At 31.6% G+C, this 25,331-nt stretch overlaps 6 long non-coding RNA genes and 1 other non-coding gene across 8 annotated transcripts; 6 read left to right on the top strand and 1 right to left on the bottom strand.

Moving 5' to 3' along the window:
* The first annotated feature begins 1,623 nt into the window (after positions 1–1,623).
* On the top strand, positions 1,624–2,574 carry LOC123908360. The gene is made up of 2 exons (XR_006809604.1): positions 1,624–1,946; positions 2,370–2,574. It is a non-coding gene; the product is annotated as an uncharacterized LOC123908360 (long non-coding RNA).
* Positions 2,575–7,837: 5,263 nt separating this feature from the next.
* LOC123908361 lies at positions 7,838–8,758 on the top strand. The gene is made up of 2 exons (XR_006809605.1): positions 7,838–7,973; positions 8,673–8,758. It is a non-coding gene; the product is annotated as an uncharacterized LOC123908361 (long non-coding RNA).
* Positions 8,759–10,164: 1,406 nt separating this feature from the next.
* LOC123908366 lies at positions 10,165–13,122 on the top strand. The gene is made up of 4 exons (XR_006809610.1): positions 10,165–10,948; positions 11,998–12,110; positions 12,214–12,655; positions 12,890–13,122. It is a non-coding gene; the product is annotated as an uncharacterized LOC123908366 (long non-coding RNA).
* A 330-nt stretch (positions 13,123–13,452) lies between these two features.
* Positions 13,453–14,374, top strand: LOC123908365. Its single transcript, XR_006809609.1, has 2 exons — positions 13,453–14,102; positions 14,198–14,374. It is a non-coding gene; the product is annotated as an uncharacterized LOC123908365 (long non-coding RNA).
* A 1,470-nt stretch (positions 14,375–15,844) lies between these two features.
* LOC123908362 lies at positions 15,845–16,982 on the top strand. Its single transcript, XR_006809606.1, has 2 exons — positions 15,845–15,946; positions 16,594–16,982. It is a non-coding gene; the product is annotated as an uncharacterized LOC123908362 (long non-coding RNA).
* Positions 16,983–22,478: 5,496 nt separating this feature from the next.
* On the top strand, positions 22,479–22,597 carry LOC123911785. The gene has a single exon (XR_006810690.1). It is a non-coding gene; the product is annotated as a 5S ribosomal RNA (ribosomal RNA).
* A 353-nt stretch (positions 22,598–22,950) lies between these two features.
* On the bottom strand, positions 22,951–24,238 carry LOC123909111. 2 transcript variants are annotated; one of them, XR_006809822.1, is made up of 3 exons: positions 24,072–24,238; positions 23,684–23,815; positions 22,951–23,326 (listed from the first exon to the last, which is right to left on the bottom strand). It is a non-coding gene; the product is annotated as an uncharacterized LOC123909111 (long non-coding RNA). The 2 variants fall into 2 exon arrangements; XR_006809821.1 differs by lacking the exon at positions 24,072–24,238 and having other exon boundaries at positions 23,684–24,061.
* Between the last annotated feature and the right edge of the window lie 1,093 nt (positions 24,239–25,331).

The raw sequence follows: 25,331 nt of genomic DNA, 5'->3' as shown, positions 1-25,331 counted from the left end.
GCGAATCGAACGCCGATTTCAAAAACTAATACCGGAAACCTTTGTAAAATTGAAAAACGATCAAAATCCATATAAGGAACGTCGAGTTTCGTTGAGTATTGAGGGAGATCGAACCGGGTCAAAAACCGGGTCGCACGACCCGTTTCTGCATAAAACGGGTGGGAGGGACGATGAACAGTGCTCGTCGCCCACGCCCACTCTCACCGGCGGCGCGTGGGGGCGCGTGCGGCCTCAGGGAGGCTCTATGTTTTTTTTATTTTTTCATAATAAAATCGTAGATAATATTCTGGAAATTTTGGTATATTGTATGAAATTTTTGGAGACCCGAAACTATTTTTATGTAAAGTACTATGAATTATTTAGAACCCTCTTGTGTACCTCACTCTCCCTAGTTCAAGTCATGAAATTATTTTCACAAATTCCGCTGATTATTTAAAACCATTTAACAAATAATAATAATAATTTCATAGATTTGTACTCTGAAACCAATTGTGTTTTTATTTGTTTCTAATAAAATATTAGATAATATTCTGGAACTTTTGGTATATTTTATGAAATTTTTTGAGACCTGAAACTATTTTTCGTTAATTAAATGAGATAAAACGGTAATTAAAAACTATTGTTTGCTTCTGAAACCATTTAGCTGGAAGAATGGTTTCAGAGAGTTATACTGTGAAACCATTCTAGCAGTAAAATGGTTTCAGAAGCAAATAATTAAAAATCAACTCCCCTGAAACCATTCTATCAGTGAAATGGTTTCAAAGTACAACGCTCTGAAACCATTGTACCAGCTAAATGGTTTCAGAATGGTTTCAGAAGCAAACAATTAAGAAATTACTCACTGAAACCATTCTACCAGTAAAATGGTTTCAGAGAGTTATACTGTGAAACCATTCTACCAGCTAAATGGTTTCACAGTATTATATAAAGATAATTAAAGGTAGTGAAAAATTGAGTTTTTTTTTTTGTGTCCAAATCAAACGAACCAAGTCTCTTTTTGTAGACAAAAAAAAATTATGAATTTTGGTATAAAAATAAAAAAATAAAAAATTAATTTACAACGAAATAATTGAGTTTAAAGTATTAAATGAAAAAAAAAACACGCCAACCACCCAGCAGTTGACACGTGTCCTGCTTTTTTAAAATGAAATTTTCTCTCTCCAGGCGCAGATCTAGTGTGGTGCACGCGCTGGCTTATCATGGAGATGGATGATCTGGACTGTCTGATTGATCCGACAGCCATCATGAGATCATCTCTTGGCCGTCTGATGGAAATCAACGGTCTGTAACGGTGGTCCTGCGGTAGGCGCGCGACACTGGATCAGCGCCAATATGTTTTTTTTTTTTTTTTTTTTAAAAAAAGAAAGGGTATTTTTGTCCAACTCAAAAGGTGCACCTTGCTAATTTAGACCCAACTGGGTCTAAATTAGCAGCCCCCTATATATATATATATATATATATATATATATATATATATATATATATATATATATATATATATATATATATATATATATATATATATCGGTTAAAAGAAATTAGAGGACAAATCACGAGCACCGAAAAGACAAGGAAAAAGATAAAAAGAATGGATACTCAAAAAATCAATTAGAGTACATTTTTGCCATCATTCAACCTTATTAATTTTATTTTTAGATTTTCCCTTCTCTGTTATGAAGGGCTTAAAAAGAAATAACAATAAATAACAAAAGATCAAAGTGATTAAATGAGCTAAAGAGACAAACATATTTTACATATTGATGTAAGAAACATTAATTATAATTATGATTTTTTTAAATAAAAAAAAACATGGAATTTTTTCCACACTATAAAATCATGAAACAATTCCTTCTACTAGATTCATAAAAGAAAAAATATGGCTAAAGTGTATATGTTTATTTATGCTATGATTATGTTTTATTTCATGTTTATTTCTTCAACAATATGTAAGTAATTTTTATAAAAGCTTTAAATTTTAGTACATACACCGGTATCTCCAAGTTTAGATTGATTGGTACCGGTATCTTTATATGAGATTCAATATTATGTCAGATTTTTATATTATTTGAAATGTGTAAATAAGTTTATAGTCCATATAAATTTTTTTAACAAGTTTTGTTTCTCAAATATTTTTCATATGGTTTTTATTGTCTGGTTTTAAGTTAACTCATGTATATAATTTGAACTTTTGAATTTTTATATGGTAATGTTTAGACATTATAGAGACCTCTCTTAAAAAATTATTTGTTTATAACAAGGGATTTTTTGGTAAGATAACAAGGCATAGATTAAATTTTGTATCTTATTCAAAATCGTTTAATGCACCCCATATTGATAACTTGCTAATTAATTCTTATTTGATATCATAGCTAAGCCTTGCCACAATAATGAGGAATGTTCAGATCATATATGTATCCATCCTGAAGCCGTGCCAGAGTGCTTGTTTGATATATTAAAAAGGGTATTCTTTGACTTAAATGGCAAATCGGTTGGGACTTGCATATGTGGCATGTGAATGTGTGATGAAGTTGTAAAAGTTAAATAAAAATAATAATATTATCTTGTTCCTACCTATATGATATAATGTTGGTGCTTTTATGATAATATCTTCTTAGTTAGGAAGTTTAAAATAGAAGTTTAAAATAGTAACTAGTAAGTTTGTATGTTTTATTTTATTTTGGTAGAAGTAAGTTTGTATTTTAACTTGTTGTGCATTTTATATTGAATGTACAACTTTTTAATAAATTATTTTTGTTTTTTAATAAAAAATTACTATTTTTAATTCCTTTAACATGTGTAGCATTGATAACATATACCTTTAATTTTATTTTTAGATTTTCCCTTCTCTATTGAATGCATAATTATGAAGGGCTAAAAAAGAAATAAAAAGAAATAACAAAAGATCAATTGATTAATAAATGAGTTAAAGAGACAAAAATATTATATATATATATATATATATATATATATATTCATCTAAGAAACATTTAATGTTGGGATTGATTGCAATGTAAGTCCCACATTGCTAATGAAGAAAAAGAAGGAGGTTAAAAAAAATAGCTATTGAAAGTCCCACATCGCTTAGAATTGTGAAGCAAGGAGGAAATCAAAGCTATATAATGGACCTAAGTTCTTTGATTATAATTGCACCAGTCAGTAGCACTTTAAGCTTATATCTGACTTTTTTGTTTTTCTCTTGTACTCTTGTATTAGAGGGTTGAGAGATGTAGTTAGGTATTTGCTTTGGAGAGTGTGGGTGTATTGGGGGCCAAGGGAAGGTTGAGGGTAGTCTATGTGTTGTAACAATTTTCACATAGTGTTTATTCTCTGGTTGTCGGTTTTGACAACGACCGTGGTTTTTTCTCCGATTTGGAGTTTCCACGTTATATTCTTGTGTTGTTGATTGCGTTCTTTTATTTTCTCTATGCCGGTTTTTCCCAACAACTGGTATCAGAGCTCTTGGTTTGATTCAGGGAGAGGGAGTTCCGCTGTGAAGTTTAGGCTAGAGAAAATTGATGTTTGGCTTGTAGAAAATCAAGTCAAGGATGTGTTGATGCAATCAGGGTTACACAAGGTCAGCCTGGAGAGGCGGTGGTAATAATACTCAACATCAGTCTGGAGAGGCGGTGATAAGAATACTCGGGTTACGTCTGAAACAACAACTTATTATGAGGATGCGAAGGTGCTAGTGGAAGTTGAGAATCGGTGGAGTGTTGAGTCATGGACTTTGGAAGCTCCTATCACATGTGTTTGAAGAAGAAATACTTTTGAATCCCTAGAGCTAGTTGAAGGTGGAGTTGTTCATCTTGGTGACGGAAAGCTTGTAAGGTTCAAGGTATGGGTGAGTTTCTTTTAACATAATTCGAGGTATTTTCTTGAACTTTGATACATAGATAGTAGGTAGATACTTGTTAGATAGTTCTACTATTATTGGTTATGCATCTGTTACTAGTGGTGATTCTCATGTTTTGGTTAAGTTGTGGATCTTCGGGTGGGTACTTGTTAGTGACATGAGTTTAGTTGGACTAGTGAAACAAGGTTTACTAGGTGATGTAACTAAACTGGAATTGTTGGAGCCTAACAATGGCCTGAAGGTGGTTTCAGAGCAGTTTGAAGTTGTTCAAGTGACACATTGGCATCGGTTAACATGGATGCAAGGTGTGTGATGATAGCGTGCGGGCATTGGTTGGCATTGATGCAAGGTACGCGGTTATCTCGATGGCTGATGAACTTCCAGAGAAAGCCGACATGGAAGTTGCACCATAAATTGTCAGCGAGGTTCCGAGATGAAATTCTTGGGATGGCTTGGTTCCAAGTGAAGAAAAATCTTGGGATGGTTTAGTTCCAAGTGAATAAAATTCTTGGGATGGTTTAGTTCCAAGTGAAGTGTACTTTTTATGGTGGAGTATGATAATTTAATTTGTCGGTATAGACAATGAGAATTATGATTGTCGGTGAAGACAATGATTGTCGGTATAGACAATGAAAGCAAAAGATAATGATTGTCGGTGTAGACAATGAAAATTGAAGACCATTACAATCAAGGTGGAGATTGTTGGGATTGATTGCAATGTAAGTCCCACATTGCTAATGAAGAAAAAGAAGGAGGTTAAAAAAAATAGCTATTGAAAGTCCCACATCGCTTAGAATTGTGAAGCAAGGAGGAAATCAAAGCTATATAATGGACCTAAGTTCTTTGTTTATAATTGCACCAGTCAGTAGCACTTTAAGCTTATATCTGACTTTTTTGTTTTTCTCTTGTACTCTTGTATTAGAGGGTTGAGAGATGTAGTTAGGTATTTGCTTTGGAGAGTGTGGGTGTATTGGGGGCCAAGGGAAGGTTGATGGTAGTCTATGTGTTGTAACAATTTTCACATAGTGTTTATTCTCTGGTTGTCGGTTTTGACAACGACCGTGGTTTTTTCTCCGATTTGGAGTTTCCACGTTATATTCTTGTGTTGTTGATTGCGTTCTTTTATTTTCTCTATGCCGGTTTTTCCCAACATTTAATAATAATTATAATTTATTTTTTTAAAAAAAACATGGAATTTATCCGCGCTATAAAATCATTAAACAATTCCTTTTCCTAGATTCATAAAAGAAAAAATATGGCTAAAGTGTATATCTTTATTTATTCTATGATTATCTTTTATTCCATGTTTATTTCTACAACAAGTAATTTTTAAGAACACTTTTCATTTTTAAGAACACTTTTCATATGGCATATCGATCGGTGGGAGTTGCGGATGTATTGAGTATTATCACACACATTAAATGAAGTATTAGAGTTTGCCTATGTTTTAAGGGCTAATTTGGGACAACATTAGTAGCTTGTGAATGTGTGATGAAACCGTAAAAGTTAATTAAAAATAATATTATCATCTTATTCCTACCCATATGATAATGTTGGTGCTTTTATGATTATATCTCTAGTTAATAAGTTTAAAACAATAAGTTTGTATTTTAACTTGTGCATTTTGTATTAATTGTATAATTATTTTATAAATTATTTTTATTTTTCGATAAAGAATTACTAATTTTCATTCCTTTAACATATGTAATATTGTACATGTTAGATAAACCTTTATTGTTTTCCCACCCATAGGTAACATTGGTGATTTTAATCTTTTATGATTCAGCATTGCTATATCTCACGAACGATTGGTGTACGAAACACACGAAGCATGTCAAAGAAAGTAAAATTGGAATGTCCCGTGATTACTATTTATGCATTCACAACTTTTGCATGTTAACTGTCAAAATAAAAAAATAAATTTGCAAATTAAAATTAGAAATAAATATGTAACATTTCACACAAATCTCCAAAGCTCCTTCCAAAATATATAGCTTGTTTACTGCCACCGTTTTTGACCCCCATCGATCTCTTCAAGAATTTGAAGTAAAATATAGAATAGTATATATTATGTTATGTCATTTAATTTTATAATTTAATATTAGAAGTTAAAAGGAAATTTGTTAAATGTAAAATAGTATATTATGTAGGTATAAATTCAAGAAATATTTTCAATTTAGTAAGATTTCAATTTTTCCCTATGGTCTCTATACTTTTAACCTATGTAAAACAAGAAAGAAAGGGCTAGTTATGATTTGGCCAGCAGTGGTATGGAAAGCAAGAAATGCATGCATTTTTTAAGACAAGGATTCATCTGCTGGTTGATGTAATTAAGCATGTTTCATTGCATTGGTATACACTTTTTAATGTTTAACACTGAGTAATTTAAGTTTAAGGGCCTGAGTGCTACTTTGGTAGAAATATTATTTTGCGGTTTTGAGTAAAGTATGTGGGCATATTATTACTTGTACATCGTGTTTGTTTTGCTGTTGGAAGAAACCACTTTACAAAAGAAAAACTAGAAAGGACTCTCGGGAAACAACAAACCACTCAAAGCAGCTATCAAAAAAGGGAAGAGGAAAAGCTAACAAAGAGCGGCATCTCAAGAGATTCAACTCAAACCGTATGCTTACCTCGCTTTATTTGAGCAGAACAAGAGAGGTTGAACATCCCTCGTAGAAAGAGCACTTAACATTTTTTATGAAACTTATTCATCAAATTAAAAGTTCCACTTTCTCATTTCTAATAAATTTTGAATCTTATTTTCCATGAACTTAACATATGCATTGACAAGATAAACAAAGAAAAAGAACCAAACAACAAAAAATGAAGAAAATCAACGAGGGTCATGAGAACCAAACAAACAATTCAAGAAGTAATTTGAACTACTTTACAAGAGGTAGCTCTATAATAAAGGAGTATTAGCTAGTTAATACTCACCTATGTGCAAACTCACTTTTTAATTAAGTCTATAAATTTTACTTTGCACTTTGAATATGTGGATAGAAAATAGGAAGAAAATAACCTACACTCATGCAGCAACAAACCACGTAGTTTAATTTGGACTTGAATATTATCCTTTTTTTTTTCACCACGGTATCTGGCTCACTAGACTGTCCAATCTGGTTCGGATGACAGTTCTAGCATCAAGTGGTTTCAACCCCCTTACAATCGCAGTTGCGGAGGATCAAACCGTGGTCCTCCCAACCAAGTTCAACTTTAATCACCGCTAAACCAAGTAACGATTGGTGACTTGAATTTTATACATTTGTATGTAGTACTCCCTCCGTCCCAAATTATAAGGGAAAAAATCATTTTCAAGAATGTTTTTTTCTTATTATCATAAAATTAAATACAAATTGCATTTAATTTTTTTCTCTTTCCTTTTATCAATAAACAACAACCAATAAAAATTGCTTTTACATCTTCCTATGCAACTTATTCCAAGAAAAACCCACAAAAATATATCTCAAATTATCAAATTTAACTTTTTCTTAATAAATGTGATTTTTTTATTTTCCTTATAATTTGGGACAGATGGAGTATTTCTTCCATTCACAAAGCCAATATATATATAGGGGAGGGATCAAATTACACCGGTATAACATTTGAGTAATGTTACACCGCTCAACAATGCTTTAAAGCCGTTTGATTGAAAGTAATTATATCATATAGATCATCCATATTAAATTTTATAAAAATCTAAAATCGTTTGATATGTTATTAACACCGATCAAAATTAATGATTTATGCGTTTTTATTATATATATATATATAAGAAATTAGAGTACATTTTTGTCATCATTCAACCTTATTAATTTTATTTTTAGATTTTCCCTTCTCTGTTATGAAGGGATTAAAAAGAAATAACAATAAATAACAAAAGATCAAAGTGATTAAATGAGCTAAAGAGACAAACATATTTTACATATTGATGTAAGAAACATTAATTATAATTATGATTTTTTTAAATAAATAAAAACATGGAATTTTTTCCACACTATAAATTCATGAAACAATTCCTTCTACTAGATTCATAAAAGAAAAAATATGGCTAAAGTGTATATGTTTATTTATGCTATGATTATGTTTTATTTTATGTTTATTTCTTCAACAATATGTAAGTAATTTTTATAAAAGCTTTAAATTTTATCACATACACCGGTATATCTTTATATGAGATTCAATATTATGTCAGATTTTTATATTATTTGAAATGTCTAAGTTTATAGTCCCATAAATTTTTTTAACAAGTTTTGTTTCTCAAATATTTTTCATATGATTTTTATTGTCTGGTTTTAAGTTAACTCATGTATATAATTTGAAATTTTGAATTTTTATATAGTAATGTTTAGTGCATTACAGAGACCTCTCTTAAAAAATTATTTGTTTATAACAAGGGATTTTTTGGTAAGATAACAAGGCATGGATTAATTATGAATTTTTGGCTCTTAAATTCATATTTAATTCATCTTGTGTTAAAAAAATTCTAAAATATGAAAGTATACATGAGTTTGCTTAAAAACAGGAATCAAAATTTATGTCAAAAGATATTTGCGAGACCAAAACTTGCTAAAACATTTTGTAGAGAATAAAAATAAAATTTGAGATATTTATAAGTTACAAAAAAATTTATTTAACTCTAATTTTTATTAATATAAATTTAGATTTTAAATATATTTTATCTAAGGGATATGAATATCCAATAAAAAATCAAGATACCTAGCTAATAACTTATGTTTAAATTTTGTATCTTATTCAAAATCGTTTAATGCACCCCCATATTGATAACTTGCTTAATTCTTATTTGATATCATAGCTAAGCCTTGCCACAATAATGAGGAATGTTCAGATCATATATGTATCCATCCTGAAGCCGTGCCAGAGTGCTTGTTTGATATATTATCAAGGGTATTCTTTTACTTAAATGGCAAATCGGTTGGGACTTGCATATGTGGCATGTGAATGTGTGATGAAGAAAAGTTAAACAAAAATAATAATATTATCTTGTTCCTACCTATATATAATGTTGGTGCTTTTATGATAATAATATCTTAATTAGGAAGTTTAAAATAGTAACTAGTAAGTTTGTATGTTTTATTTTATTTTGGTAGAAGTAAGTTTGTATTTTAACTTGTTTTGCATTTTATATTGAATGTATAACTTTTTAATAAATTATTTTTGTTTTTTAATAAAGAATTACTATTTTTAATTCCTTTAACATGTGTAGCATTGATAACATATACCTTTAATTTTATTTTTAGATTTTCCCTTCTCTATTATGAAGGGCTAAAAAAGAAATAAAAATAAATAACAAAAGATCAATTGATTAATAAATGAGTTAAAGAGACAAAAATATTTTATATATATATATATATATATATATATATATATATATATATATATATATATATATATATATATATTCATCTAAGAAACATTTAATAATAATTATAATTTATTTTTAAAAAAAAAACATGGAATTTATCCGCGCTATAAAATCATTAAACAATTCCTTTTCCTAGATTCATAAAAGAAAAAATATGGCTAAAGTGTATATCTTTATTTATTCTGTGATTATCTTTTATTCCATGTTTATTTCTACAACAAGTAATTTTTAAGAACACTTTTCATTTTGGTGAACACCGGTACTCCAAGTTTAGTTTGATGTAGTTCTAGTGTATCTTTATACGAAATTCAATATCATGTTAGATTTTCATACTAATTGTCCAAGGCTAAATAAGTTTAGTTGATAACGGTAACTCGAGTAGTGAAATCCCTTGTCTATGAACTTTTCACTACTGGTATTCAAATATCAGTAGTGGAATCCTTTGGTCAAATGGTTTTAACTACTGGTATTCACATACCAGTAGTGGAATCTCTTAGCCAAAAGTCATTTTTCTACTAGTGCTCCAAGGATAAATAAGTTTATAGTCCCTATAAAAATTTCAGCAAGTATTTTTGCTTAAATATTTTTCGTACGATTTTTAGTTTCTATTTTTAAATTAACTCATGTATATTATTTGAAATTTTAAAATTTCTATGTGGCCACGTTTAGTATATTATAGAAACCTCTCTAAAAAAAATTATTGTTTTATAAAAAGGAATAGATTAAAATGAATTTTTGGCGCTTAAATTCATATTTAATTTATCTTATGTTAAAACACTTTAAACTCTTTTATGAGAATCGCGGAGCGGTAAGAACAAAACAAGAATTCGGATGATGGAGGTGGTGGAAAGACGCCACAATTAAGAATTCGGATGATGAATCGCTACCTTTTAAAACTCTTTTAACAAGGTACCGACACTAGTAGAAAAATGACTTTTGGATAAGGGATTCCACTACTGGTATGTGAATACCAGTAGTGAAACACATTTGACCAAATGATTCTACTACTGATATTTGAATAACAGTAGTGAAAAGTTCATAGACAAGGGATTTCACTACTGTTTTTCTTAAATCAGTAGTGAAAAGTAGACACGGTGGCAATGTTGTAATTACGTTGAAATTTGTTTTAATTGGATTTCACTACTGATTTGGTCTTCAACGGTAGTTAAATCCCTTAACTTAAAATGTATACCCTTTCCTTCTCATTCTCTCGTACGCGAAATCTTTCTCACTTTCCCAATTTCACTCTTTGCCCCGTGAAATTCCTCACTCTTCAACATGCTTCATCCACTGCTTCTTCTACCCTAACCTCTTTCTCACTCAAAAATCCTTCAAATCTGCTTCTTCTACCCTAACCTCTTCGCGATTGAAACCCTAACTCATTGCCAAATCGTGTTATGTTCTGAATCTCACTAATCTCTCTCGTGTTCGTGTAGTGTTCTTCGTTTTCACGATTGAACGAAGAGGTTTTGAGAGTAGTAGCAGGTTCTTCGATCTTTACTTCCTAGGTTTGGGTCTTAAAAAGATTTAACCTATGTTTTGTTCCTTTGTTTGTGTTTCTGAGATCTAGGTTATGAAGAAACAGGAGAGAGATTCTAGATCTCGAAATGAATTTCATTGAATATCTAAGGATTGTTGGTTATAATGCAGTTAATGAATCCCTTTTATATGGGTTTCACTATGGGTTTTGAAGATTTTCACTGGAGGTTAGGTATTTTTTTAAATATAATGTTTGTGTTTTATGTTTTTAGTTTTCACAATTGTTTGATGAATATGTGTAGTTAATTATTTGAATTAATTGCATATTTTGTAGATATAATATTATCAAAGGTTTGTTTGTGGGAAATGGATTCTAAACTGAATGATAAATTAACAAAGAGACCTATGAGTGCGTCATCGGTGACAGTGGCAAGAGGTCCTTACTCCTTAGCGTCACAAAATTGGCTACATTATTGCCTTATGTTGAAATAGGATCTGTTAGTGCAGCTCAGCTGCTCTGTTAACTCGTGGCGAACTTCGGTTTTATTATAGTTGATCTGTTACTGCATATATGCTGCTTTGGAAATATATTGCTTATCAGATTGTGACTGCATAGCTTGCTTCAGGGAGTGGAGGTTCATCACTAAGTGGATTTTTTAGGCTTGTACTATTGTATGGATATAAGTTGTTCATTAGGCAGTGGCACCTTAAATTGCATCTGGGAGTGGAGGACCCGCATTAGTGGAGGTTTTAGGCTATTTCTATTGTATGCTTGCAAAGCCTTCATGAGCTAGTTTTACTGATATAGGTTTGATGTCAGGCTTTCGTATGCTAATCCTTGAACTGTTGTTGATCTCAAGCTCTAAGTACTTCTTGTAGAGTTCTAGTTATACTGATATAGAGTTCTTTTTATTATAAAGTCCTTTTGCTATTACAAAAAAAAAAAAAAAAAAAGAGACCTATTCTTGGTATAAAGGTTTGGGAAATAATTGCAATTTTGGTTGGTTTGTCAACTATAATTCTCACTGTTCTTTCACTATGTTTCACTTAAAGAAAGAAATCTAGAAAAAAAATGAACTTGGTGAAGGTGATATGAAGTGGTTTATAAGGGACATTTGATCAATGGGAGTGCATTAACAGTTAAAGAGATACTCAATGATAATTTGGAAAAACAATAGTGATTGATGTGTGTCGGCGTCGTGTTAGTGTTGGATGTCATGCATGTCTTCAATTTGAAGCCTCGGTGCTGCATGTTAATAATATTTTCATTGTGCAGGTTTTGGCAATGGTTGTGATGATATTTGGGGTGTGGTTGAGCACTCGTCATGATGCCTGTGGGAAGTCTCTAACTATACCTATGCTAAGCATTGGAGCTGTTATTTTCTTAATGTCAGTTTTTTTACATTCTTTATGTTTTGGAGCCTTATTTTTCTTTTGAATATGTTCTTTTACTATATTATCTTATATCACATTTTTTGTTTTGCACATACAGATTCATAGTTGGTTTTTTGGGTACCATGAAAAGAAGCTCCATATTGCTATGGGTTGTATCCTTGTCAAATTTTATAGAGAATAATTTTTTGACATCAAAATTTGAGGTCAAATTCAGTGTCCTTAAATTTTTTGTGTAGTTTTGAAATGTGTGTAAGTTGTAGAACATCTTTGTAAGAAAGAGATAGAGGTAAACACATACGGTGTCATATACGATGTCTCTATATTGATGTTCAAATAACACGACTGATTTTGGATTAAGGGAATCCTTCAGGACTGATATCCCTTTCATGCCAGCACAAATCTGATACTGCCATTCAAGCATGTCTGCAGGGGCGTGAGTGGATGTAATGTGTTCCAAGCATTGTTCTGTAGAGCCAATGTGTCCTACGCAACGAAAATCGATCACAAGATGAAATAAATATCAAAGTCACTTGCATAAGGTCAAACTGATATCTCTATATAAATTGTTCATGATCATCACTTACACTCTTACTCTTATGTTTTATTTTCACCTGCGAATTTAAGTTTTGTGGATTTATATTATTCAACAACTAACTCTTTGTTGATTATTTTTCGTTACAGTTCATTTCTTTTTTTTATTATTTTTTATGTTTTGATGAAAAGGTAAAATTGAACAATGGTTGGAGAGATAATATTGTTTTATTTGATCACAGGTACAAAGAGTTGTTCACAAAACTCATTGCTAAAAAGTGATTGTTGGGTTGTCTTAACAGATAACAAGAAGAAAGCTTTATGCAGCCAAAGTTCATGGATCTTGCAAGTAATCCTCTCTCAAAGAATGATTATACAACTATTCCAGAGGATTATCCTTTAGTATGGGTTTTCAATGACGATGATCCAGAAAACTGGCATGTTCAGGTTGGCAAAAGGAAAACTTAGTTTTTGAGTAAATATTACTTGCATGTTTACAAGATTTTGTCATTTAAATCATTTGTCAAATGTTGATGGAATAGGGTTTTCTATGGTTTTGTTGGGTTTTATGTTTTTGGTTTGGAAATGTGGTTTTTACACAATTAAAGTTGACATGGTTGGTCTCATGAGTATTTTGTTCTGTACCAAATAAGATTCATAAGCTCAGGTACATTAGTTGACATTACTATAAGTTTTTGATCTAATAAGAGCTATATGGCTATATGGATTAACATTATTGTATTGTTATTGACATTGAACCAAATATGAAGCAAATAGAAGATAAAGTGATGTTGGTATTTTGGATTTGGTTTTGCATTTCTACACTTCCACTTTCCAATCAAGGGACTAATTTATACCTATAATGAATGTCAATGACCTTTTTCAATAACTTTGTGGATCAATACTTTGCTTTTGCAAAATTTCATGTTTCAGTTTCTTTTGGACTCTTCTGCATTTGTTTTGATCATTTTTGTGTTGTTTTAAAGTATGTTAGTTTGATGAGGATGTTAAGATGTTAGATTATTAGGACACTGAGCTGTTCATGAGCCTGCATGATCTAGAGTTTTACTAGGCAGAACTATGAGAGTTTGGAATCATTCCAAATAAAAAGTGCTTAACACAGGTACCTTGCCTTTGACTTGAAGAAATAGGATAGGATTATTTGAAATAGAAATTGCAAACTGCTTCCTGCTAGAAGAAATAGGATTATCTGAAATACTTAGGCTTAAAATGCTTAGGATTGGTATTTGAAATTTATAAGAGTTAGCTACACTTATCCACGCATTGTAGTAACTGATCCATGTGTTTGAGTTTCAAGATGGCTTTGTGAATAGCATGGACAATCACCTGAACGAAAAGACAGTTGGAAAGCATCTAACCATGGTTTTGAGGAGAAATATGTATTCCTCTTGACCAAGGTTTTCGGTACTGATGAATTTGGATGTCATATCAGAGGTATTCTTATGTTTATGTTTATGGGGCTGATAATTTATATACAGTGTAAATTATATGTTCTTCAATTTGATAGTTTACATGTATCTTGAGTGCAGGCTCAACAGAGGACATTTTTTAGACTATATACTATCATGCCCTGAAAACTTCTTTTTCATAATTTCATTTCATTCATTTCAAGTAAAGTAGTAGTGCATGATGATGATAATGCAGAGTTTGCCAAACATGCAGAAGAACATGAAAAGTTAATCAACAAGTTTTCTTTTTCATTATTCCATTTCAATTTTTGGTTTATTACTATGCAAGATTTTTCTATTCATTATATTTCTTGCATGTTTCAGTTCATTCATCTTGGGATTCTTGGTTATGGTGGCTTATGCTTCCTTTTAGGTGCAAGTAAGTGTTACTTTCTATAAGTTAATTAAGACATCTAAACATCAAAGTAAGTGGCTTATGTCTCTCTTGTCGGTAGACGCTCTGTTTAGAGTGTCTCGATTATCATGGATATATATACTGACTAATGCCAGCCCCTTCATGTAATATAATAGCAGCAAAATATTTTATTTTTAAAAAAAAAGTAATAGATTCCACGTCGGTTTTAATAAACAACAGACGTGAAATCCCCACTTTTCACTTCGGTGGCATAAGAAAAACCGACGTGGAATCTATTAAAAATTGGAAAACCATACATACCACTACGGATATGTGTAAATACCCGTAGTGGAATCCCCATGATTTATATTAAAAAAATTTGAAACCATACATACCACTACGGGTATTCATTATAACCGACGTGGAATCCCATACATACCACTACGGGTAGTTGGAAAACCCGACGTGGAATCCCCATAATTTTAAATAATAATTACAGAAGAAATTAGGATACGACGACGGGTATTAAAAGACCCGACGTGGAAAGTATGGACTTACAACGACGCCAGCATTTACTACTGGCCACGGCCAGTAGTGGAAAGTCTGTTTGGCCAGTAGTGGAATCCCCTTTCTGCACAAGTGCGATTGTCATGAATAAATAGGGATGGTGGCAGCTATTGAAGGTAGCTTAATAACGTAACGACTTAATAAGTTATAAGCTAATTGAATTAGCTTATTTAAATAAACTATAAACTTGTATAATTTTAGGTTTTATAATTTGGTTCATGGTAGAATCTTGTGAAGCATCAAACAATAGTGATATGCATATGGTTTAACATAAATTTAATTTATGGTTTCTTGGATATAAGTTTGTTGGTTTCTTGGAAATTTTTTTCTATACCTCTACAATTATTCCTCTACCCCAATAAATCATAGAAAATACCAATTTTAACCCTTTTTTACACCCCTTCACCCCATGAGTTTTTCCGGTACCTTAATCATATTTGGAAAAAAAAAAAGTACCGCACACCTGAAAACTTGAGGAGGTTTTTTCATGTACCTTAATCTCAATAAAGTTTACGGTAGGATCTCAGAAAAATTGAAGCTTATTTTATAGTAGTAATGTTTGTATTGGTTTATAATAGAAACTTACTTTTCCCACAACCCAGGTTATAGTAGTAAGGTTAAATGTAGGGGTGAAAAGTCATATTTTTGTCATCATAAATCATTAATTTTATTTTTAGATTTCCTCTTCTTTATTATGAAAGACTAACAAAGAAATAAAAATAAAATATAATGAAAGGTCAAGGATTTTTGTTTTTTGTAATAAAAAAATATATAGATTTTTCACACTATAAAGTGATCAAACAATTCCTATTTCTAGATTCATAAAAGAAAAAATATGAATAAAGTTTATACGTTTGTTTATGCTATGATTATATTCTTTTCCAAATTTATTTCCATAACAAACGGATGTAAGTAAATTTTATCAACAATTTTAAATTTGATGAATAGCAGTATGAGCCTCACAGTTTAGTTCGGTACCGGTATCTCTATACAAAAGTTAATATGATGTCATATCTTTATATTAATTTATAGAGTGGAATAATTTTTTTATCCCTATAAATATTTTAAAATTCATTTTTAATTAGTCCTTATAAGAAATTTTAGTAAATTTTGATTCTCAAATATTTTCCGTACGATTTTTTCCCTTCTTTTAAGTCACATCATGTGTATTATTTGAAATTTTGAACTTTTTTTGTGGTGATGTTTTAATTTTTGTTATATCCGCGGTCATGTTTTTAGTAGATTAAAGAAATCACTCTTACAAAAATATAATTTTTATCAAAGGATAAATTAAATATGAATTTTTAAATTTTTGAAGCATAAAAATTCATCTATTATTAAAAAAGTTCTAAAACTATATTAGACTCTAATTTTTATCAATATATATATAATTAAAATTTTACATAAATTTTGTCTAGACCATACTCATATATCCTCCAACAAATTAAAAATCAAGATTCAAGATAACTAACAATTGACCTTTAGATTATCTTATTCAAAATTGTTTCACCCTATTTTGATAACGATTCTTAAATATTCTTATTTCATATCACAGCTGCGTTTCTCTGCTTACAAAATGAACATTGTCAAGATCTCGACTTCGAGTGCATCCCTCCTAAAGTGCCAAACTGCTTATATGGGGAAGTTTCAGATGTCGAATTTGGGTTTTGTGAATGTTCCGAGAAGATCACAGTGCACAATATTAGTGGTTTTTGAATGTGTGAAGAAACCGTAAAAGATTATTAAAAAAAAAGGGTCGTATTGTATTAATTTTTTATATTTTTTATAAGCAATATTGGATTCAAATCAAAAAATTATATGCTTTGTAAACATACAATATAGGATTAGTACTTCAATTCGAGAAAGAATAAATGGACTTGCGCCAGACTCTACCACTAAACCAAATCCATGAGATTGCCGTGATATTGTTAATCGGCACAGATACATCGGTCATTTTTTTTTGAATGGATACATCGGTCATATTAACATGTATCCTAAAGGTATATGTTACAATTGCTTCGGATTGTAATTATATCTTGAACAAAATAATTTTTTACTTTTAAATAAAAGAGTCCCGTAATTTTTAATGCAAAAATTTCTTTCTGAAAATAATTATTTTTTTATATAAATAGAATCACAGTATAACTTATATATTTTACTGCTTTATTTAAAAAAAAAATTACATTTTGTTATTTCTTTGAAAATTAATAATTAATTACTCAAATTAAGTTGCAATTTTTATTAAAAACACAATCAGTTTTTAATGAATATTAGCTAGAAGGTGTATTTTGTTATTAATGATTAGAATATAACAATTTTTATATTTTAATTAAAAGATTACTCTTTAATCCAAGGATCATTCGATTCGACACGGTTGGCCAGAATAGCAGGATGTTCATTCAAAATCTAGGACACGTAGCAAGACACGCGTTGAAGCTATAATTTAATTAGGACGTTAGGAGCAATTATTTGTTTCTTTGTCTATATATATATATATATATATATATATATATATATATATATATATATATATATATATATATATATGTTTTTTGTGTTCAAAATCAGGGTCACAAATTCTCATATATGAAATCCTTACTAAATATTCAAAATATCCGCACTAAAGAGAGAAACGAATATATAAGACAAATGTATGAATTTACGCACCATATTGTAATTGAATGCAAGTTTATTTACAACTTTCTTTAAACTTCTTTGCAATTTATTAATAGTTTCTGCAAGTTTGCTTTTGATAGTCTTTTACATTCAAGAACTTTTAAGATTTCACTTCGACTTCATCGAAGCTTTTTCACATAAAACTTCAATAACTAAAATTCATTATAAATGAAAAACATTCAAATAATTTTGGAAAATGATACACAAATATGCTTTAGGATTTACTAGTTGATCCTTAAATAATTAAAATTAAACTAACCCTTATTTACCAATTGTTTACCAAAAACAATGGAAAAGAGGCGGAGGAAGTATTATTTTTATCATAAACATTATTAATTTTATTTTGGCTTAATTGCATTTTTGATCCCCCTATTTTCAAAATAATGAAGTTTTGGTCCCTCTATTTTAAAAATCAGTTTTTTAGTCCCCCTATTTTCATTTTTTTTGAGTTTTGATCCCCCATCCCATTTTGGGGTTAATTTTGTTGATGTAGCCTTGTAACTAATGATGTGACAACATTCAAGTGGACAAATTTAATATCCATGTCATTATTATATATTTTTAAATTCAATAAAACTTTATTTATAAAATATTTTAATTATTAGAATTATATATTCAACTGAAATAATAATTGTTAAATCTTATAAAATATGAAATTTGAAACCCTAATTATCAAACCTTCAACTACTAGAATTTTATTCACCATCAGAGAGAATGCTTCCTTATGGATTTCACCAATCCTATGGATTTCAAAGAAAAGTTGAAACGTTTGAAAGAGGCTCTGAAAATTTGGAATAAAGAAGTCTTCGGTTTTAAGGATCTTAGCATTGACAATACAACAAAGGAGTTGAACGCAATGGAGGAGTTGATTGCGAATGGTGAGATTGATCCGCTTACTTTAAATTCAAAGGAACTGGTTACAAAGTTTTGGGAGCAAATTCGTTCCAAAGAAAGTTTGCTCATTCAAAAGTCGCGTACAAAATGGATTCAAGAGGGAGATGCTAATACTCGTTTTTTTCATTCTACCATTAAAGGCCGCCGCCGTCGAAATCAGATTGTCAAACTTAAGAAAGAATCAAACTGGTTAGAAGGGGTGGAAGATATAAAACAAGAAACGAAAGATCATTTCTCTAAACAACTTTCGGAGGAGTGGACTTCTAGACCTTTCTTGCAAGGTATAAATTTTAAGTCTTTAACTGCAGAAGATAATGATGTACTTTTAGCTCCTTTCGATGAATCTGAAGTTAGAGATACTATTTGGAGTTGTGATGGCAATAAGAGTCCGGGACCGGATGGTTTCAATCTAAATTTTTTCAAAACGTGTTGGCCGATAGTGAAAGATGATGTGATGAATTTTTTAGGAGAATTTCATGCGACTGCAAGGCTTCCAAAGGCTGTAACTGCTTCTTTTCTGACCCTTATTCCCAAAAAAGATCATCCTCAGGATCTCTTTGACTACCGTCCTATTTGCTTAATTGGGAGCTTGTACAAAATTTTGTCAAAAATTTTGGCAAATAGGTTAAAAAGAGTTTTAGGGAAGTTGATATCTAATTGTCAATCGGCTTTTCTCCTGCACCGTCAAATTTTCGATGGAGTTGTTGTGCTTAATGAAGTCATCGATCTAGCCAAAAGACGAAAGGATAATTGTATGTTATTCAAAGTAGACTTTGAACGTGCTTATGATACTGTCAGTTGGGGTTTTTTGGAGCGTATGATGATCAACATGGGTTTCTCTGCAGCTTGGTTGACATGGATGAAGGCTTGCATCTTTGAGAGCTCAATGTCTATTTTGGTTAATGGTAGCCCAACGGATGATTTTAAAGTGGGTCGAGGTTTGAGACAGGGGGATCCTCTTTCCCCTTTCTTATTTTTAATTGTGGCTGAAGGGTTATCCGGCATGATGAACAAAGCAGTAGCTATTGGTACGTTCAAAGGTTTCAAAGTTAATGCGAATCTTCACTTTCACTTGCTTCAGTTTGCGGATGACACCATTATTATGGGAGAAGGTTGTTGGGAAAATTTATGGACCATTAAATCTTTACTTCGTGGCTTCGAATTGGTTTCCGGTCTTAAGATCAATTTCGTAAAGAGCAAACTATATGGTGTAAATGTTGATAACAGACTTCTTGAAGCAGGGGCTGTATTTTTATCTTGTAATACGGCTGCCATTCCTTTTAAGTTCCTGGGATTGCCGGTAGGAGCTAATCCGCGGAGAAGGGAAACATGGAAACCAGTGGTTGACGCTATGACTAAACGACTAAATTCTTGGAATAGTCGACTTCTATCTTTTGGTGGTCGCTTATCTCTCATTAATTCTGTTTTGGCAAGCATTCCCCTATATTTTTTTTTCATTCTACAAGGCTCCAAGCTGCGTTTTAAAATCTTTAGAACGTATTCAACGAAATTTCTTTTGGGGTGGTGGTGCGGAGGAGAAAAAAGTGTGTTGGATTAAATGGGATCAGGTTTGCTTACCCAAGGAGAAAGGAGGATTAGGGGTAAAGAATCTTGAACTTTTTAATTTGGCATTGTTGAGTAAATGGAAGTGGAGATTATTGAATGATAATGATGCGATTTGGGCTGAACTGCTTTGTTTTCGATATGGGAGGTTATCTTCTTCTGTGCTATTTCCTCAAGTTATGGAGGGTCGTATTCCTTCGTCGCTTTGGTGGAGAGACATCATAAATAGGGGGCGCGATTTGAATGACTGTTGGTTTTCGTCCAATATTAGTTGTCGTGTTGGTAACGGTAATAATATCGAGTTCTGGAATTTTAAATGGTTTGGCTCACAATCCTTTAGTTCTCTGTTTTCTGAATTATATGCTAAGGAGGTTAATAAAAAGGCCTTGGTTAGTGAGCGATTGGAAAGAGAGGGTGCAGTTTCAGCTTTTCGATGGAAATGGAAAGAGCCGTTGGGTGATGTTGAGCAGCAGCAGGTACTAGCATTACAAGGTTAACTTGCGGGTTTTTTTTGTTCAGAATCTGAACCAGATCGTTGGAGGTGGATACCGGATGCTAACGGCAAGTTTTCTGTTAAGTCTTGCTATTCTTTTTTATTATCATTAAGACAGGTTATGACGTTGGATACCAATGCGGCTGCTGCGTTTTCTAGACTTTGGAAATCTGATGTGCCATCTAAAATCAATGTATTTGGTTGGAGGCTTTTGCTTAATAGATTGCCTACAAGAACAGCGTTACATCGCAGAGGAGTTTTATCTAATCCGTTTGAGCTATCATGTGTGTTATGCTTCCGGCACAGGGAGGAAGAAGCACATCTCTTTTTTTCCTGCTATTTCAGCAAGGTGGTGTGGTGCAAAGTGCTTAATTGGTTAGGACTTTTGACATCGTTGGATGCTGAAGGTATTGATCACTTTTTGTTATTTGGCGAGTTGTTTAAAGTGAAAGATAAAGGACGTGTTCGTCACTTGGTATGGTTGGCAACTACTTGGAATTTATGGAAGTTGCGTAACAAGGTCATTTTTAAGGGCGAAATTCCAGACATTTCGGCGCTATTGGATTCTATTAAACTTTTTTCGTGGATGTGGTTTAATAGTAGATTTGGTCGTAATGCTTGTTGTCCTTTTTCTAGTTGGTGCTTGGATCCAATATCTTGTATTCAAAGTACCTAATCTTTGTTGTAAGGGTTTGAGTACCCCTTGTACTCCCTTATAATAAAATTTGCTTATAAAAAAAAAAAACCAATCCTATGGTTTCCGTTCAAACTCAACAATTTATGGATTTTTAAAAACGAAAAGAAATTAGAGATGATTTTGTGATTCAATAGAAATTACTCATACTCTTTAAACTATCTATGACTTTGGATGAGTTTGAATGAAAACCCAGAAATTGTTTTAAGTTTGAAGTTGAATTCTAGATATTAAATTTGTCCACGTGGACGCTGATATGCATTAATGGCAATGTCACATCAACAAAATTAGCCCTAAAATGGGATTGGGGATCAAAACTCAAAAAAAGTTAAAATTGGGGGACTAAAAAGTTGGTTTTTAAAATAGGGGGACCAAAACTTCATTTTTTTGAAAATAGGGGATCAAAAGTGCATTTAAGCCTTTTATTTTTATATTTTCTTATGAAGGGTTAAAAATGAAATAAAAAATATAATGAAAGGTCAAATGATTAATTAAATGAGCTAAAAAGATAAACATATGTTATACATACATCTAAGAAACATTTAATATATACTCCCTCCGGTCCTTATTATAAGGAACACTTTGGAAAAAACACACATACCAAGAAACCTTATATTTCTTAATAAAAATTCTAAAATTTTACAATCTATTCCAAAACTAACCTTGGTGTATTAATTTATCCTTAGGGAATATATCACTCTAATTAATGCATAACTTTGGAATTAATACAATTTAATAAGGGTAAAAATGGAATTGTAAGAATAAATTTAATGATTGTTTCTTATAAAAAGGACCAAATTTTTTTTTCAAATTGTTCCTTATAAAAAGGACCGGAGGGAGTAATAATTATAATTTTAAGAATGGTTTCTTGTTAACGAAACATGGATTTTTTCCGCACTATAATTTAGAATTAATAGTTAACCATGAGAGTTATCCCTCACGGATAACTGCGGCGAGATTATAATTTATTTCGTTTAGTTTTGACCGTGTTATCAATTTATCGTTCAATTTTTAGCGAGATTAATGAAAAATATCGTGTTTTAGTCTACTTTCTCGGATTTCTCCAAAATTTGGTCTGAAAGATGGACGACATATATACAATTAAACCGTATTATATATCAAGTGCGATCATACCAGCACTAATGCATCGGATCCCATCAGAACTCCGCAGTTAAGCGTGCTTGGGCGAAAGTAGTACTAGGATGGGTGACCTCCAAGGAAGTCCTTGTGTTGCACCTCTTTTTTCGATTTTTTTATTTCGTTTAGTTTTCACCGCGTTATAAATTTTATCGTTCAATTTTTGGCGAGATTAATGAAAAATATCGTATTTTAATCTACTTTCTCGGATTTCTCCAAAATTTGACCTGAAAGATGGAAGACATATATACAATTAAACCTCACAATTAGCCACGGTTAAATCGTGGCTAACATTTACCTGGGCTTTTCAAAATAAACATGTTGGCTACGGTATTAGCCGTGGCTAACCTTGAATGTAACCGTGGCAAACTTTTAATTTATTTTTTATAATAAAAGCTGCTTTTTTTCACTACTCTGTTAAGAGTACAATAATAGTTTTCTTTATTGGTATCATATAACACAAGAAAATCAGACATGTATATAAAATAAAAGATCAATATTAATACAAAACAAATCACCAAAGTGTTTCCTAAGTAATACAGTAAGACTAGAATAACTAGTGCTTTGTCTTTTGAACATTTGCTTTGAAGTTACCTTAATTAACCAGATAGTAAAAACAATTAAATCTACATATCATGAATATATAATTACCAGGAACAACTTTAACTATATGACGATTTTTTGCTGCTTCGCCCCAGAATTGAAGTAAAGGATCCTTGGAAAAGAGAAGAATATTGTTAACCTTCCAGTCACAATTAATGTCTTGAACTAAATGATGCATACCTCTAAATAGTGAGACAGAACAATCAATGTCTTGAACTTCCCCATTTGCTAATATTTATAGTAAACCAAAATTAATACACTAAAAAAAAAAAAAAATGCCAAACAGAGTACTTCTTAATAAGAAGGAAATAAACATATTACCAATATAGTTAGGTTAGTTAAAATTCAAATAAAAAATTTCTAAAACCCAGATGAATGCAAGAGAGTAGAGACACATAAAAATCACATGTAATGCTAAAAAATAATAGAAAAATTCATAAAAGAATACTTTCTAAGAATCGTACCACACGTTCCGGCATAAAAAAAGGGACAGGCTGAAGTACGGAGCCGGCATAGCCATGAGAGCCTATTCAAAAAACAAAAAGAATGCAGCAAAACGGGAAGCGATTGATCAAGAAAACTTACTAGAATTTCGTGACAGAAATGACCGATAGGATGACGGTGCATTAGCGATGTCGATACAGCTGAATGTGCTATATGTAGTGCAAAACACACTTCTCAATACCATTATTGACACTTCTCAAGCTACTGGTCGCCCTGCTCCATCAATGCAAAACACACTTCTCATTACCATTATTGACATTTCTCAATAGATTTAATCAAAACTAACAGATTGCAAATAACAGAACGAAAACCCTTCAGTTTTCCAGTAGACACTTTTTCCATTAGATTTATATCATATTTCCAAAAATCAACCCTTCAGATGTGAAAAACGAAAACAAAAAAGTAAAACAATCCAGAAGGAGAAAACAAATTAATAAGGGGCAAGGTAAGTAAGAAAGAATTGAGGTACCACATTGACCAGTTAACTTCAGCTAATGCTCCTTTCATTCCATAGATTAAGTGTGGTACCACATTAGGTCCAGTTAACTTCAGCTAATGCTCCTTTCATTCCATAGATTAAGTGTGGTACCACATTGGGTCCCTACCACTCACACATCTGATGTAAGTGGGGTTGGAAGAATCATGTATGGCATGGTTTGTAATAGGCCTGATTTATCCTATGTAATAAGTGTGGTAAGTCGGTTTATGGCAAATTCGGGCTAAGTTCATTGGCAAGCTTTGAAGTAGGTTCTGAGGTATTTGAATGGTTCCTTGAAGGGTGGTCTAAAGTACTCCCTCCGGTCCTTTTTATAAGGAACACTTAGGGCAAAAAATTTGGTCCTTTTTATAAGAAACTTTGACCAATTTTCAAATGTTTTAAATGTTCAATTTCACTTATGCCCTTATTTATTATGAGAGAGAATTTAAAAATAAGTAAATTACTGGTTGAATAAAGAGTAATTAAATAAGGGTATATATGGAAAAAAAAAATTAAATTTATAAGAGTATTAAATGAAAATAATTATGTTAAATGTGATTCCTTGGTCTGTGTGATTTTTTCAAATTGTTCCTTATAAAAAGGACAGAGGGAGTATAAGAGAACTGATCCATGAAGAGATGCTTGGAGGGATATGTGGATGCGGACTATGCAGGTAACATAGACACTAGAAAATCCTTATCAGGTTTTGTGTTTACATTGTTCGGTACAGCGATAACATGGAAGGCCAATCACCAATCTGTTATAACCTTGTCAACAACTCAAGCGGAATACATAGCACTTGTTGAAGGTGTGAAGGAAGCCATATATGGTTGAAGGGTATGATTGGAGAAATGGGGATTAGTCAAGGATGTGTGAAGATACATTGTGATAGCCAAAGTGACATGCATTTGGCAAACCATAAAGTGTATCATGAAAGTACGAAGCACATTGACATCTGGTTGCACTTTGTGAGAGACATGATTGAGACAAAACAAATCATTGTGGAAAAGGTTGCATTGGAAGAGAATCCGACGAACATGTTCCCCAAATCGTTACCTAGAGCAAAGTTCAAGCATTGCTTGGACTTGATTAACTTCGTTGAAGAGTAGACGGAGGTTGGAGAGAGCATCATGGTGGTTGGTGGGAAGTTGGCACCGCCACCAATTAAAAGGTAAGGTGAGATTTGTTGGTTTTGCCTTAGAATTGATATGAAAAGCAGAAAATTGGTTCTGCCCCTGTTCCCTGCGCCAT

Source organism: Trifolium pratense, linkage group LG2 (genome assembly GCF_020283565.1).
Source record: "Trifolium pratense cultivar HEN17-A07 linkage group LG2, ARS_RC_1.1, whole genome shotgun sequence".
Lineage (NCBI taxonomy): Eukaryota > Viridiplantae > Streptophyta > Magnoliopsida > Fabales > Fabaceae > Trifolium > Trifolium pratense.
Note: the sequence above shows the minus strand (reverse complement) of the source record. Positions and strands in the feature narration are given on the sequence as shown.